This window comes from Pistacia vera, unplaced genomic scaffold, assembly GCF_008641045.1.
Source record: "Pistacia vera cultivar Batoury unplaced genomic scaffold, PisVer_v2 Contig48, whole genome shotgun sequence".
Taxonomy (NCBI): domain Eukaryota; kingdom Viridiplantae; phylum Streptophyta; class Magnoliopsida; order Sapindales; family Anacardiaceae; genus Pistacia; species Pistacia vera.
This window is the reverse complement of record NW_022196312.1, coordinates 90119-108247: the sequence shown is the minus strand read 5'-3', so window position 1 is coordinate 108247 and position 18129 is coordinate 90119. Positions and strand designations below refer to the sequence as shown.

The 18129-nt window shown below is 36.1% G+C and overlaps 1 pseudogene; it reads right to left on the bottom strand.

The window, feature by feature from the left end:
* Nucleotides 1-6142: 6142 nt before the first annotated feature.
* Nucleotides 6143-15865, bottom strand: LOC116146604 (annotated as a pseudogene).
* Between the last annotated feature and the right edge of the window lie 2264 nt (nt 15866-18129).

Genomic DNA, 18129 nt, shown 5'->3' with positions numbered 1-18129 from the left:
ATATTTTTAAATATTTCGTTAGTCGATTAAGCGATCGTAAAAAAAGGAACTTCGTTTACAAAGGGTCGCTTAAGCGATCATAGAGATCGCTCAAGCGATTCTTTACTTTTTCAGTTGGTCGATTAAGCGATCGTGGATCGCTTAAGCGATCATGTGACTAGCAGAATCAAATCTGCCCAGGTGCATGATCGCTTGAGTGATTCTTCTCTTTTTGTCTTGGTCGATTAGGCGATCGTAAATCGCTTAAGCGATCGTGCACCTAGGCAAAATCAAATCTTTCCAGGTGTACGATCGCTTAAGCGATCCGAGATATCACTTAAGCGATTCTTGTTTTTTTGTCTTGGTCGATTAAGCGAACGTGGATCGCTTGGGCGATCGTGCCACTGGACAGAATCATCTGCCCAATTGCACGATCGCTTAAGCGATCTAGATATCGTTTAAGCGATTATTGTCTTTTTGTCTTGGTCGATTAAGCGAACATGGATCGCTTGGGCGATCGTGCCCCTAGGCTGAATCATCTGCCCAGTTGCACGATCACTTAAGCGATCGCAGATATCGCTTAAGCAATTCTTGCCTTTTTGTCTTGGTCGATTAAGCGATCGTGGATCGCTTAAGCGATCATACACGTGGGCAGAATCATCTTCCAAGGTGGACGATCGCTTAAGCGATTCGTGATATCGCTTAAGCGATCCTGTTTGAGAAACCCTTAGTCGCTTAAGCGATATACTTAGTAGCTTAGGCAATCATTGGCGATATATACTTTTCTTGCTTTTCTCCTGAATTTTGACAAACTAAAATTACCAACACGTATTAATTCCATACTTTCTCCTCAATTTGACAACCTAATTCAAGTGTATTGCTTAAGCGATCATGGGCAATATATACTTTTCCAGCTTTTCTCCTGAATTTTGACAAACTAAAATTACCAACACGTATTAATTTCATACTTTCTCCTCAATTTGACAACCTAATTCAAACTAAAATCAACAACAAATATTTAGGCCATGTAACAAGAAATATAAAATTTATAACATCAATAATTGAAAACAATAAGTCATCAACGGTTGGCCTTGCCAACTCCTTTTGAATTCATCCTGTCGAACCTCAATTTCTGGATGTGCAGTGATTGACTTTTGGCAACTGCTCTCATGGGTAGGTTGCTTGCCAAATTGAGCACTTATTCCTCTTCCGCGGAACTCAAAGGCTGATCGAGTACGCTTTAACACCTTTTCTCGCTCCTTTGTGTCTTCTGCCGTGGCGGGTGGCATGAAATGTTAGCCACCCAGCAGAGAACACCCTCCTCTTTGGCGGCATCGGATATATCGTTTTGAATAAGCGTAGCATTTGTAAGTGATCTAGTCATATAGAGAGAGGGGAGGAAAAGTTCATGTAAATTCTGAAACCGAAAATCCAGGCTCCCGTTGGGTTTCAATGCTTTCTAGGTATGAGGACAAGGTAAACATTGATGTCAAACACTTAAGTCTGCAAGGTTTTCTACAGGTTTAAATAGAGCATACGAACTAGCCAGCGCACAGTGAACTCCTTGGAGCATTAAGAGGATAGAGCAACAGGCATAACAGTTCCCCTCTCCCCCCCCACCCCATTAAGTCTCGCGAATATTTTCAGGCTAATGGAACAAAAGGGTTGTAGTTAAAATATCTTGACGCGTTACGACTCACTATGGGAATACCCACGCGACAGTTTTTGTCCTTTGGATGTGCATCAAAAAAGTGAACTATTGGAAACTCTTTTCTACTTAACACTGCGAATTATGGACTGGCTATGTTTCGTGTGTAGACATCGAAACCTTTTACAGGAAAAGTATAGCTCTTACTCCATCGCCGACACAACCAATTACATGCTCAAGATAGCTTAGCACTCTCATCATCCTGATTCGGATTTGCGTGGAAAGCTCCTTGAACGCATCCAACCCGATAAGCTTTGCGACCATGTAGTATGTCTGAAGGAGGCCAGCACACTTAAACTTTGTTTATGTTATCACCAAGGTGCCTCATACAAAAATCGTGATTGCGTGTCGTAAATTAAATAGTGGCAATCACTTCGTCTTGCAATAGAGTTGTGGCAATCGGATATTATGCATGATATCGTCCGTGCAGGAACTTCGTACGTAACTGCTGAAAAAAAACCAAGTCCACGATTTGTCTATCCTGTCCAGGTTCACACACACACCAGGCAATAGGATAGGTGTGATTGTCGCTATGTCAGTTGTGCAGTCGACACCAACAAATGTACCTCTATACTTTCCCGTCAGAAAGCACCATCAACAGCCAACACCTTTTATGTTACAAACCCCTTATAGCAGAACCTAAGAAATCATAGAACAAAAAAAAAAAATATAAACATCATATTCTTGTCCCACTTCAAAGCGGGCTTGCTACCTTGGTTGTCACCAGAATAAAGGACGGCTTCATATGCGTACACCGTCCAGGCACTGCACTCTAATGCAAAACTTGTGTAATGTGTTCCCTTTCCAGCATTTCCAGTAACTAACATTAATCCCAACTCTATGCGCACAAGTATCTGAATGTTGGAGAGATGGACCTTTCCTTTAACGAACCGACTTTTGCAAATCTCAATAACATCAGCGGACGCTTGTCGATGCTCACCTGAAAATAGGTCCCAAACCACAAGTGTGTCCACGGGTATATGTGCTAAGCTAAATTTTTCGACTCCGCCAACTTCTACAATAAATCCGCCACTTGCACTTTTGGTCACGACATGCAACCGTCACAGCCGTGTACTTGACTTTTTGGTGAGAACTCAAATTACCTCCTCACGACAACAAGTTTTAGCTTCCTCACCACTTCCTCTGTTGTTGTCATAAATACCCTTGTTCAACTCTGATCCATCCCATAAAAACATGACTAATCACTATTACCTCCATTGCCCTATATGAACCTGCAGAATAAACGACCATGGTGTTCTTTTCCTCACAATCTATGCCTTCTGCATAATCTGTATTTAAAGAATATTTACATCTGTGGGAACAATCTATGGGGTCCTCCTCCTCACATTTTTCATCTGCCCCCCTCACCAACCTTTCTACAGTCTCCTCTCACCACCCAATTGACACATCTACTCTTGATTTTTCAACAAACAAATCTATGGCCTCGTAGTTCAAATTAACAACCAGGCAAATCTCTGCCACTTCCCTCATTATCCCCTCCTTTGAACACAACTTCAAACGGTTTTCTATAAGAGAAACCCTAAAAGCGGCCTCAAAACCATTATCGGCCACATCAATCATATATAACTTACACTTTCATCCGACTTTAATATAACAGGGAGGACTATAATTTGAAGGAACTCGCTTAAAAGATACTTCAAACTATACACTACTGAGCAACTCAAATTACCATCTTCTAATTATTTCATGTCAATCAAACTCATTCAATAAACTAACCTCTGTGCTCACAGCAATTGGTATAGTTCTTTTTGCTCTTCCAATCCAAATGCCAGCTAAGTGCTTCTCCCACCACTCACCAAAATATTCAAACACCAAAACAACGTGTCCCATGTGTAATAATAGCAAACTACTGTAATGCAAGAAAAAAAATTTAAATGTGTACTAAGGGTTCAAATATTTTAAAAAGAATATGCACAGTGCTTATATGGTCTGCTATACGCTTAAGCGATCATGGTATTTATACATGGACGCTTAAGCGATACAATTGATTGCTTAAGCGATCTTATGCCATTTATGATGCGTTTAAGCGATCTGCTCCTATACACTGGATGTTTACTAGACGCTTAGCGATCTATCTACTGCATACTGATCGCGTAGCGACCTTTCGCTTGCATACCAGACCTACCAGATCGCTTAAGCGAACACTAGATCGCTTAAGCGATCATCATACCCAGAAACACATTTTCAGTCACTCTACTACAATCGATCCATCATACCTAGAACACATACCCAGACAAATTTTCAACAAATTTCACTCTTTCAACTTGCATATCACAAAACAAACCAACAACTAAAAACTAAATCAAAATCATAACCCAAACCCCATCCGATTAAATATTGTAAATCTAAAAATAAATGTAAAAAGGACAACCATACTAAGAGGAAAAGTTCAGGAGAGGAAGAGGGGGATCTTTGGCGGAGAAGATGTTAGGTGGAGGAAGAATAAAGTGTTTATGCGGAGGAACAAAGATATAAAGGAATGAGAAGAAGAAGATGTAGAGGAAGAAGGAAAGAGAAGAAGAGAGATGCACAGGAAGGAGGCAAGAAGAAGAATGTAGAAGAAGCTAAGAAGAAGAGAAGAAGTGCAGAGGAGAGATGTGTAATGGCGGGAAGGTGTTGGGTTGTTTGCAAACAATTCGGTTTGTGGGAATATAGTATATTTGAAAAGATTACATAATACTTCATTAATCTCATATAACGCACTAATTACCCTTAATCAATAATATGGCTATTTGTTAACACTTTAAAACTTGATAGCCTTTTATATAAATGCAAACGTGAGATGTACTTTGAGTAACTGCCCTCAAACATGAGTTGTCCTGTCAAAGTAATCCACATGGGTATGGGTTTCATCTTCTCTTTAATTAAACACATGTTAATTTGCAAGCATTGCATTCTCAGATACTAAATCCTAAAATTGAAATGAGTTCTTCACTTTCATTTAGTGACTAGATAGCATGTAAAATGCCACCTGTCAAAACACAATGTGATTTGACAGGTAGTTCCCCAACTTGTAATTATGTCAGTGCAAAGGGACAGACAACCAAAATTTTGCTAATCCAATCCCACTAGATTATCCTTGGTTTTGGTAATTCTTTTATGAGCTTTTAACCTAAAGATTTTGGGGGTATTAATAATTTAAGTGGTTTGATTTTTGAGTTGGACTAAAAATCTAGGATCAAATCTCATCATATAAGAATCTTAGGTTGACCTTAGGTAAAATTTCTTTTATAAGACGCAAAAAGGAACAATTAATGAAGACTTTAATAGGGACCATCCCTCAGAATCCATATCAGAAGTTGTATCCATAACTTTTCGTACCCATTTCTTTGACACACCTTGTTAATGCCTTGTCATAGATCTATTAGTTGTTAATAAACAATTATTTTATACGACCCAAAAATGAATAACTAGATAAACTTACTGGGTCCATTTATGAGTTAATTGGCACCCTCTAGGGGTGGAAAAGAAGATAACATTTGTCCTAAAACTAAGCCAAAAACCCTAAATTGGTACTTTAAAAGTAGTAGGTACTCATAAACTTATAATTAGGTCAGATGAAAGTTTGGGGGTATTTACAATCTTTTTATAAAGTATTATGGAAAATTTTAAAAACCAAATCAAGTATGATTTTTTTTTTTTTAATACTTTGGTCTATTCTCTATCAACACCATTATTATAGTGTATCTAAAAACAAATTTAAGGAACACCCAAGATATGAAAGTGCATTAAAGACTCCATATCCGATACAGTAAAAGCTGAGATGGGCTTGTATAGAGATGGATGGTTCATTGGAACTAGCATATGCTGTGGACACACGATATTCAAGAATAAGCATCTTTGCAGGAAGTTTTGGTAATGGTGCTTCAAAATTTAAAACCTAAAACACTTGCCTTATTTAGGGTCTCATTGTGAGAATTTTATCTCTTGGTTCAAGATTCAAAAGCAATGAATTACCTGATAAAAAGACTAAGAGTAATACTATACATACAATATTTTTATTCAACATGACGTGACAAAAGATGATTGAGTGAAGTTTAATTTTAATTTAAAATCAACTAATCATCTTTTACAACATTATGTTGTATGAAAAATATTGTATAAAAATGTTATATATGTAATATTATGCAAAAGCTAAAATCGAAGACAACAAGAAGAATGAGAGCAAAATAAACACTCTTTTTTCCATTAAGATGCGGCAAATATATACAAACCTAGGACATTATCCAATGACTATAATGCTAAGACATAATCTAATGACTATAAGTGCAAGAACATTTCTTGTAGACTAAGATAAACTCTTAACAATATGTGATATGCCGATAACAGAATTTGTAGTCTTGTATGAGTTGTAGGTGTTGAGTCATAGGTGCCATGTCATAAGTCATAGGACCCAATGAGTCATAGGTGCCAAGTCACAGGTCACAGGACACATCAACTCAGTTTAGATGACTGAGTCAACTGATCCTCTCCAAAGTGGCTTCTCCTCTTTTCTTCAACACTCATATTGCAATTAGGGTGAGCACACCATAATCCAACAATCATTAAACAGTTGTAATATCTCACTAGGCAAGTATTCATTAAGTATCTTATAGAGAGAATCTAGAGAATTGCTAGCTTAAAAAGGGTGTTCATCTAAAATTTTTATCTTTAATCTAGTTATAACATACTATTACACAATGAATATTTCTCACATATACAAATCCACATTAATTCCTTCACTGAGACAGTGTGTGTAATCCTCTTGCCAGCTTGACGTCTCCCGACCACTATAATCTAATACCTGCAAAATAAAGAAAGCAATGAGGTGAGTTATAAATGCTCAGTAAGTAAACCAAATCTAACTATGCTCTTACTCTACTATCCCCATTTGCACTGTACTGCTTCTAAATTTCTACTTGTTTTCTCTCTTTATTCTTAGGCGTACTACTTAGCAGTCTTCTATTTTTCTCAGATCTTTCTAAATCCTTCTAGTGCTGGGCTATTCTTTATCATTTTATTTCTCTTCTCTACTAGATTATAACTTTTTGTTTCTTTCTCTACTTAACAAGTCGCTAAGTTTCCTTGCTATTTGTCATGTTTCTAATTTCTGTTCTTTTCTAGCATGTATCTAATTTCTATTCTTTTCTTGAATATCCCTAATTTCTTTTCTATTCTCGTAGGCTTCTATTTTCTTTTCTTCTCTATTCTCACGGGCTTCTATTTTCTTTTCTTGGCTAGTCAGACACGTAATAATAAAATAAACTCTTTAATCTATGCATAAATGCATAAGATGCAATGCACATAAAATGTCTAATGCATACGCAAATGATCATGTTCGTATTCTTTCTGAAATTCTTTTCCTTTCTTTCTGAAATTCTTTCTGTTTTCTATTTCTTATTCTATTTTTCTTTCTTTCTGAAATTCTTTCTATTTTCTATTTCTTATTCTATTTTTCTTTCTGAAATTCTTTCTGTTTTCTATTTCTTATTCTATTTTTCTTTCTTTCTGAAATTCTTTCTATTTTCTATTTCTTATTCTATTTTTCTTTCTTTCTGAAACTCTTTCTGTTTTCTATTCTGGTTTGTCGATCGAACTGGGCTGGCATGGATTTGGAACCCTGGGCGTGTGAGCGTATTTTGAAATTCTTTCTAGGTATAGTTCTCATCCACATGCGCTTCTAACGGACTGTACAATTCTGTTTTCTATTCTAAGGTCGTTCATTGATGGCGGCGTGCATGTGGGAAACTTCTGCATCTCTGTCACCACTAGCTAATGCAGCAAATGCTCACAGGTTCCCCATCACAACAGCCCTATGAAAACATGCTCTGTAAATCTGCAAAATAACTAGCTAGACATTTTCCAATAATTTAAAATTTTCTGAAATATATGCTATGCTATGCCATGCATTTATATGCTATCTATGCATGATCCCAAAATATGTGTTTGACTCTGGCATGTATTCTATTAATTCTAAGGCTTTTATTTCTATACTTTTCTGGAAAGCCCAAAGTTCTATTCTAGTAACACGCTTACATTAAACATTTTCTATTTTATTTTTTATTTCTGAATTTTATGCATCATGTGTACGTACGCAATTCTATAATTTCTACATAATTCTGTAATTCTTCAATTCTATCATGCTATGTAAAATGTACATGTACACAATTACATCATCTCTCACAAATTCTACTCTCTAATATTTTCTAATGTAACAAACATGCCTTGTACAACTTTCTAAATACAAATCTTAATGCCATAAATTTTCATTCTCTTAACATGACCATCAACATTGTTATACATGCCCTTCTTTCTTCTTTTCTTTTGGTTACATTCTATACATTAATCTATATTGCCATATTAATCATTGTAAATTCAATCTAACATATGGCACAACATATATACTTTGGCTAAATTCTAATCCTAGTTAGTAAATACGGGTACGGCAAAAAAAGGGTACGGGAATTTTACGGGTATGATACGGCAAATGGTGAAAAATACGTTTGTAAAAATTCGGTCATAAAATTCGGATACGGAAAAAATACGATTCGGATATATACGGGTTTAATACGACACATTGTCAATAATACGTTTTGAAAAATACGGCAATAGCAATCTTGGTTTTAGCACTTTTCAAAACATCCCCATTTAAATAATCCATTGTGGTCGACCCTACAATTTATTTTCCTTTTAATTTAAAGTATATTTGAACAATAACTAAGATCACGAGTATTTCTTTGTATCTTAATTTTATAGCTACGCATACAAAGTTTGGAATCAATTAGTATAATTGTTTATTTTCTGAATTTAATTGGACAGTACATTCAAAGGTCAAATAATAAATGTTATGAATCTAAAACATGACAAAGTGCACAGGGGTTTACAATTTGCAGTTGGCGTTGGTTGTAAACTGATGGTTTGTTGTTTTTTTCTTCTTCTTAAGTATCTGCCAATTCCAAATCCAAGCCCGACATATTATTTTTATGAATTCATGCTTTTCTTTTGCAGTTTGCCTTTACCTTTTGCTTTCACTAGATATCTTTAGTCTTTCATTTTGACCCATACAACACAAAAACAGAACTAAATGAAATATATGTTAAAACAGATCCAAATATAACTTCCACAAGCATTTCATCAAACATGTTTCAAACAATCTATCAATCCACCAACATAACAAATCCATCAATCCACCAGCCCCTTTACTACTACTCACCACACCAACACAAACACAACAAATCACCAACATACAAGATTCAAAGAGAGTTAAAAAGAGAAGAGAAGAAGTGTGTAGCTTGAGGCTTGAAGAGTTGAAGTCTGGACTTAAAGCTTGAGAAGAGAGTTAAAATTTAAAAAGAGAAGAGAAGAGAGATCAAGACTCAGAGTCAAGAGATGAAGAAAAAAGAGTTGAATTGTCGAAGATTTGAAGAGAGATGAAGACTGTGGAAGAGAGAACCGAGAAAGAGGAGAAGGAGATTTTTTTAATTTAGTCAAACCCACCCAAAACGACGTCGTTTTGCCTTATCATGTAATTATTTTTTTGTCTGCAAAAATTCGGCAAAAATTCGGCAATAATTCGGGTATCATTCGCGAATTATACGGATAGGGTATATAATTCCAGCGAATTATACGGCAGCCCTAATAAAATACGTGAATTCGCGTTTTATACGGGAATTATACGGCTAGCCGTATAATTCGCGTATAAAACGCGAATTTACTAACTAGGTTCTAATTCTTCTCACATTCTTAACTAAACTTTGGCCAATACAACATATTCTCAAGATCTTCTCACAATTCTATAGCTTGTAATATAAATAAGGCATGAAAACTATACTCATACCAATCAATTTCTAAAATGGTCATGTATTTAATACATAAACTAAACTTCTATTTCTTTGATGTTCTTCGATATTTAACTTGGGAAAGCTTTCTATTCTTTTTACAATAAAATCACTTATTACATATTGTTATAACTAACTCAAAACAAGAAACAACAATATACTCATTTGGCCAAGCCATTCTTGAATATCTTTCTAATTTCAAGCATACAAGCTTGACAATTTATGGTAGCATATTGTAATATTATAATAAATCACCATCTTTTACCTCATCAATACCAAGTATTGCAACAATTTAATATGCAATTCTTGCCATCATTTTTCTAAAGTCATAAGTTTCAAAACTCATAATTCAATGACTAATACAATATGCCATTCAGACTAATGCTAAAATTCAAGCAACTTGAACCATGCGCTAAAGGCCATTCATTTCATTGAACTAATATAACCAAGTGTTATTCTAAATTTTAGCATACAAAAATGGCCTCTGAATCCTAAAACTTACACTTGGTTAAGCCTAACATAACCTTTCAACTCCAATTCTTTCCTTTCCCAAACAATTTCTTCAACAAGATTTAACAAACTCATGCATGCATTTCTCTTTGAATTTTCATCAAACAATTCACATGCACATGCAAGTACTTGGTTGGCCACACTTCCACATCTCTCCAAATCCACTAACATTGGACCAAAAACTCACCAAACTTAACTTCAAATCTGGCCGGATTCAACACTTCCAAATTCCAACATCAACTCATCAAAATTTCATCCAAAGTTCAACCAAAACATCACATCTACATAACTACTCATCTTGGCTGAATTTCTACACATTATTCTCCATCAAACAAGCATCTAAACAACCAATACTTCTTATCATACATCATACACAAACACTCAAGAATCAACTTACACATATACTACTCAAATTAAAGCTTAGATTGGGTTTACTTACTTTTTCTTGCAAGAATCATTTTCTTTGCTTCCTTTGCTCACTTTCTCCATTGATTTTATGCTTAGAAAACCACAAAATGAACATATATTCACTTAGGCATGAATCCTCATGTAATTCTCTTGGAAGACTTTGAAGAAATGGAGGAGAAATGGGGGAAGAAGGTGGCATGCCCAAGGGATGAGAATGACTAGGGTTTTGTCAATTGAAGCCTTATAACTAATGAAATATATATACATATTCCATTTTGCCCTTGCACTTTTATAATAATTCCAATTATGCCATACGTGCATTTACCGATATACCCTCGCTTTTCAATGGATTTAACACATGTTATTGGTCATTTTCACTCCCTACTTTTTCATCTAGCTGTGAGTGAAAAGACCATTTTACCCTTATTCTTTAGTTTCTTTCTATTGCTTTACAAACATGTATTTATCTTGGCATCACATCACGTGTATCTTCCATAATCTTTCTACCACTCTATTCTCATGGCTAGCATACTTAATACATTATATTTATCATACTCACTTTTCACTTGAACAACGATTATGTGTGAAATGACCATTTTGCCCCTATTGAAACTTTTATGGAATTCCACTATAAAACTAGTTAAATATATTCACTATGACTATAAAATAATCCCTACCATATTTCTGAATATGGGTATTACAACACTCAACTTCTCTTTCATCAAACTCCATAAACATTCTCTCACCAGCTCCCAAAACAAGTTTCCCTCTTCCGCATAGATCCCAAATCTGCTCTATCAACCCTATTTCAAATTTTTCTTTAATGGAATCAACTGACCTCTTTATGAAGCAATTTCTAAAACAACTACTCCAAAACTGAATGCATCCGACTCTTTACTAGCCTTGCCAATGCTTATATATTAAGGGGCCAAATATCATAAAGTTCTTGCCAATCCAGTTGTATAAGGACCCAATTCATGGTCCATGAGCCTCGCCAATCCGAAATCACCTAGTTTGACATTGAAAATTGTGTCCAACATTATGTTGCTTGACTTGATATCTCAGTGGATGACACATTTCTCCGACTTTTCATGAAGATAAAGCAAAGTAGATGGTAAACCGAGAGATATGTGGTATCTCAAAGCCCAAACGAGAGGTCGTTTCCTGCCAAAAAGCTGAGAATCAAGGCTTCCATTTGGCATAAACTCATAGGCGAGTAAAAATTCACCTTCATTGTGGCACCAGCCGACAAGATTCACCAGATTGCGATGTCTTAATTAGCTAATGTCTTTCACCTCTGTAATGTACTCATTTCTCCCTTTATTTAGAGCCCCAAGAAATTCTTTTCACCGTAACAACCATGTCTATGTCAATTAGGTAACCTTTGTAAATGTAGACTGCTAGAATCTACTGAGGATGCTTGCGAGGATGATCCTCTGAGAAAAAGGCCACTGACAACCTTGTAGACTTGTAGAGAAAGACATAGAGAAGAATGAACACAAAGTCCAAGACACCGGTGTGGTGTAGGTTGTAGGCACTCTGATGCTTAAGTCAGCATGGTTGCGATGAAATTTAGTACGGGAAAGAATGCGATAGGGTTTACCATGACTATGGAGCTGAGGCATGACTATCGGTGTAGAATGATCAGAACTTGGCTCTACGGCTAGGAACGATGACTCTATAAAAGAGAAAGAACAAGATTATCAAAGAGAGGAATTATGTGTGAATGTCTTTCTGAGGGGACCGACCTCCCTATTTATAGGGAGCTAAGGTGGTTTAAGTTCCTATGAAACTAGGAGTACTTAAGAGTGTTTGAGTTCCCATAAGACTCGGAATCCTTAGAATGTTAGAATTTCTATGGGACTTAGAGAGTCTTGTTAAGGAGTAGTAAACGCGGACTCCGACTCATAGATGGACTCAATTTGTAGAACGGCCCAAATCGTAGAGTACCCTCTTAAAGGATGAGCTTTGATATGAAGTCGTGGCATTGGGCCATCTGCTGGTGGACTCTGAAGTAGAGCTTGCAATTGGGCCTAACAAGAGTCCAATACGAATTTTTTCCCATATAGTAAAAAGCACTAGACCCTCATTCACCCAACTTTCTATTATCCGAGAAGTTGTTTGTTGCAAAAGCGAGATCTCTATAAGAAAATCTTTTTGGTCCTGCATCTCTTTCAAAGTCATCGTTAATCGAAGTCAAGCTCCTTATCTCTATGGAGTTTCCTCTCATCAACTTTCGCCTCTTCAATAATATGATTAGTCCTATTATCAATCCCACAACAATGACAAACAATGAAATTGTGGCAACAACTATTGTGTTTGTATGTCTTGCATTAGTTTGTTTTGTCTCATTTGTATCCAAATTTGAGTTGAACTCCCACGATTGAAGTATGAACCGTTTTCATTTTCACCTGAACCAGCTGAAAACCCAATCGTGACCCACTCAGGTAAAATCTACATCAGGTCAATTATGTAGAATAAACTAGTATTCTCATTAGAATTTGGGGTCTATCTGTAGGTCCAAGACATGAAATACCCCGGTATTTCTTTTCATTAAACTTGAATAACTGATTTTCTATAGAGTAATATATACAACATTTCTCATACAACATTATGTGGTAAAATATGATTGGCTAATTTTAAATTAAAATTAAACTTTCACCAAATCATCTTTTACCACATAATGTTGTATGAGAATGTTGTATGCGTAGTATTATTCTTTTCTATACCGGGGTAAATTGAAAGAAATTAAAATTTGCCAAGGTGTTGTGGTAAGGAAATAAGAACTGGTAGGATCAATAAAAAATTGGCAAGGGGACTTGAGTACAAATGAAGATGTATAAATTTAAGGGGGGCCAAAGAACTTATCAAAATATGAGGGGTTTTTGTTGAATTTTTCCAAATAGTGTTGTATGCAGACTTTTCCAAGGGGTGATTTGTGATATGTCAAAACATTTATTATATGTTTTAGGGGGGTGAAGGGTGATAGCCGATTCCTAGAGGGTGCATGGTAATTTGCCGAGGGACTTTGAACTAAAGTGAAATTTTCCAGGGAAGTTTTTTATATAAATGTAGATTTAGTTAATTTGCAACAAAAAAAATTGAAGAAATGAAATTGGAGAGCAATGTTGAGAGAGTGCCTAGAGGATTAAGGAGAGAAGAAGAAGAATTGAGTGAAATTTGGTAAAGAAGAAGAAGAGTAAGTTGATTCATGAATGCATTGTATCCTAAACTATTGTATTTCAATTTCCCATTCTTTCCATGGAAGATCCTGATTCTTTTGGAAAATTTGAAACAAATAGGAGAAAGTGAGGCAAGGACCAAGAACTTGAGCTAGGAAGGAAGAAAAAAATGTCAGTGGAATAGTATAAATTAGATTAAATCATTTTCTATTGGATTGTTCTTTATATATATGCATAATTATATTATCTTGGTTTTAATTCAGCTTTTGGAAATAGAAATCTCTAAATTTTCGTAATTTATTTGACATGCATGTGGATGAATTTAAGAATGATGAATTATGGGACCATGGATTGTAATGAATTTGACATGCATGTATACTTTCTATGCATATGCATATAAATTATGATTACTAAGGAATTTGTTGAGTTTGCATGTGGAAATGTTTGATGTTGTGAAAAAATCTAGCCATTTTGGAAGGACTGGTGTGTTTGCCGAAATGATTGAGGAGGGAGGAGTTGAAGTGTAACGTGTTTGAGTTGAATTGAATTGTTGATGAATGTTGGGCGAGTTTTTGATGAATTCTGTTAACATGCATGTAAAATTGGGACTGTATACGTGGGTGCTTATTGTGTTGTATTGGAAAGGGTGTTGAGTATATATTTGTATTTTGGAGTTAAGGTTAGAAAAAGAGAGAATAAAGAGAATTCAGGCCAGAGGCCTGAATCCTGCGGCATTGCATTTTGAATGCCGTGACATGACACAATTGCATTTAGACAAGAAGTTTGAATGTCGCGGCAAAATTTTTTGGATGCCGCGGCATGACCCCTAGGGAGGAAATTGATATTTTATGGTCCCTGGAATGCAAACAGGGGTTCTAACTGAAAGGAATGCAGACAGTGGTTCTAACTGAAAGGAAAACAGACAGGGTTTCTAACTGAAAGGATTTAAATGTTTGGGATTGACTTCAAAGTGATGCCAATTATGAGGTGTCAGTGAAGTTCTGACATGCTTATAAGTTTATGAGTATTGTTTTTATGTGGCATATGCATATTATAAGTGAGGATTTTATGATCTCATGAATATTATATCTATCCATACATGAAGGCACATTTTACATTATATGGCGTTTTAAATATTATGATAATATGTGTATGAATGTATTTATATATATGGATTTGAGGCCACCTTTCTTGAGTACCGCGCCCCCCCCCCCCCCCCCCCCCCCCCCCCCCCCCCCCCCCCCCCCCCCCTCTTAGACATCAGCTAGTATTAATATTTACATTTACCCCACGCGCACGAAGATCTGTCATATCTCACAATTATGATTTCCTTCCAACATGACAGATGCCTGTAGAGCTCTAGACGGGAGTACACCCAATGGGTATTGGCTTGGGTAGGATTACACTAGGCAAGTATTGGCCTAGGTGGGTTTATCAGGCAGGTATTGGTCTGAGTTGGATTATATTAGACGGGTATTGGCCTAAGCCTAGTTGTTTGTTTGTATTAGGGATTGATATGTGAGAGGTAAGACATAGGTCCCAAGGTATTAATGTGGTATTATTTCAATACTTGCATGAACTTATATGAACTTCCATAGCATCCAGAAATTTCATAATTGTTTTCTAGATTAAAGATTATTTTAGTATAGAAAATGTATTGTGAATATTCTTAAATTATGTTTTATAAATGAACATTTAGGAAATGCTTTCAAACTATACACCCTTCTCTCAGAATTATGAGTCCCATCAAGAGCTAGCACCTGAATCCTATGGGATAGGGATACCCAGGAGGGTGTGTGATAAGATACACTCAAATTCTTCATTGTAGCATTGTATGAAATGCGCGCATCTACATTATCTCCACTTTGAAAGCTAGCGTTCCAACGGATGTAGACATCCAAAGTAATTGAGTTATTATTTATTCCCACTTGGTCTTGAATGGTAGGAGGATCCCATTCAGGATTTGGAAAAGAGTTAAACTCTGTCATAACAATTTGGGTGGAAGATGCGTAAGTAGTTGTGGGGTTGACTAGGCCTAAATAGCCACACGCCAAATTCGGAGGGATTTGAAAGCCAATAGGTAGGAGAATAGGTCGGTGAAATAAGAAACCTTTCCTATATGAGAATCCCAAAGCGGAACACTCTTTGCATGAATGGCCCAACCAACATTACATATTTTAGTGGATCTGTTATTTAAGTTTCTGGCTTTGTATTATAGTTTTATAAAATCACATTGCCATTACTAATATAACCAATATAATTCAGCCATAAAAAATATGATTTCAACTTAAAACTGAGCACAAAAATATTATTAAAACAAAACTAATTCAGAGTTTTATGATGTAATTTTTTATGTAATTAAATCATGAAAAACGATCCTCTTTTCATTTGAACTCCCTCAAGCTTTTAAAGATATCATGACATGTGTACATTTATGATAATATATGATTATTGTTAAATGTGAAGCACAAAATGGTACCGTGTGACCTTGTGCTATACGCTGCCGTTTTTGGTCTAATGCTTGAGTGAATCCTTAGTGTTGATTCACATCTGATCCAATGGTTGCCACTCTCCTTTCTGGTCAACAGTATATAAGTAGACCAGTCGCCTTTTTCAATAGAGCATCCTTCTTCTCTTTCGGGTGAATGTTTTGTTCTCTGCTTGGGTTCTTTCTATTAGTGTCAAATAATGTAATCCATTGTTGCGATTTGTTGAATCATGCATTGAAGGTCGTGTTTCCTTCAAGATTAGAGAATTTGGGTAAGTTTTCTCTTAGGTTTCAAGGGTTATAGGAAGGTTTTGAGGATTAGAGAGAAGAGGGTTATTCGAAATTGAGTGATGTATTGTATTATGTAATCTTCAAAGATTAGTGCAGTGAGCCTCAGTATTTTGGAGCTCAATGTGGACATTGTCTATCTAATCTTGGATAGGTGAACCACGGTAAAAATCTTGTGTGTATGTTCTTGATTGATTGTGTGTTTAGCTAAAGATAGATTGATAATTAGGCTCGATTCATAACATCGGTATTAGAGCTAGAGTTCTAGGGTTCGTTAATCTCTAGGGTTTTTTTTTTTCTTGATTTTTTAGTTTCTTGAAATCTAGGGTTTGTCAAATTTTGGGGGTTTCTCGATCTGTTGGTTCCTGGCTATTATAGGGTTCTTAGATCATCGGGTCGCACTATTAATTCTTTGAAAATCATAAATCAATTTCTATTTCTAGGGTTCCATCGAGTAATTCCTGATATAATTATCGAAACCACACCATGAGTACAACACGCATGGAGATTTCCTAGTATGATGGGAAAATTGACTTCAACAGTTGGAAGAAGAAGATGAAAGGACTGCTTTCACACAATAAGGTGGCTATTGCGCTAGAGAAATTAAGATGCCACAAAATAGCCAGAATAAAAGCTGAAGAAGAAATCAGAAGTCGATGAGGAGGCGTACAATCTCATCATCTTGTGTTAGAGTAGGTGCCCTAGAGCCAATCAATTATTGTAGTATTGACACTTTATAAGAATGTTTGTATGTATTGATATATGTCCTTAGGATGGTAAAACTGTGATGAGGGTATCAAGTGTTTTAAATCTTGATAATGAAAACCACATATGGTGGCCATTCTAGAAATGTCCGTAGCCCCAATATTATTTTGACCAAGGACACAGATAATACGGTAAGACTATTATAGTGTTGAATGACCTTGTCGTAAGATAGTATTTGATCTCACTTGTCAAGTGTCACGACCGGGGGCTATCCTCTATGGCCCAATGGTACTCATGTTACTTGGCCAAGGTATAAGTCCAAGGTTCAAGTCATGGGGGAGGCGTTCGCAAGTTGGAAAAAAGACCATGAAGCAAAACAAAGCCGTGAGGGTCCGAAGGAGGCATGGCCAGAAGGACCCATAGTGGACAATACCTTGGACACATCCGACACGCGGGAAAGCCCTTAAGCCCGAAGGTGGCAAGATAGAGGATAGCCCCCGGTTGTGACAATAAAAAGGCTCTCAATCAATCAAAACATATTAATGCCATTTTCATTCATATGGTGGAAGCTTCAAAAAGGTGTTTCAAAAACATTTTTCATTTACATTATTTATATCAAGATAAAAACATCTAGATGACAATAAATCATTTCCCCTCACGTGTAGTCCCGCTGTCTCTGGCATCCCTCGCTTTTGGATTACCTATAAAACATTCAACCATAAAAGGGTGAGCGCTAATCGCTCAGTAAGGAATTATCCATTTAATACCAAGTATGTTATTTAACGTTCATTCACATATCACACGTCTTTAGCATCTAAGTATGGTTCTTTTTCTTTACTAACTCATATACTTTTCATCATCTTCCCCATGATCATATAAAACATCAAGTGTACACATACAAATAAGTATGTAAACATAGTGCACACAGATCACATGTCATGACATAACATCTAAATATCATCTAACATGAGTACAAATCATCTCATGATGTAAATAACATCATAACTCATGTAATGCAACTAA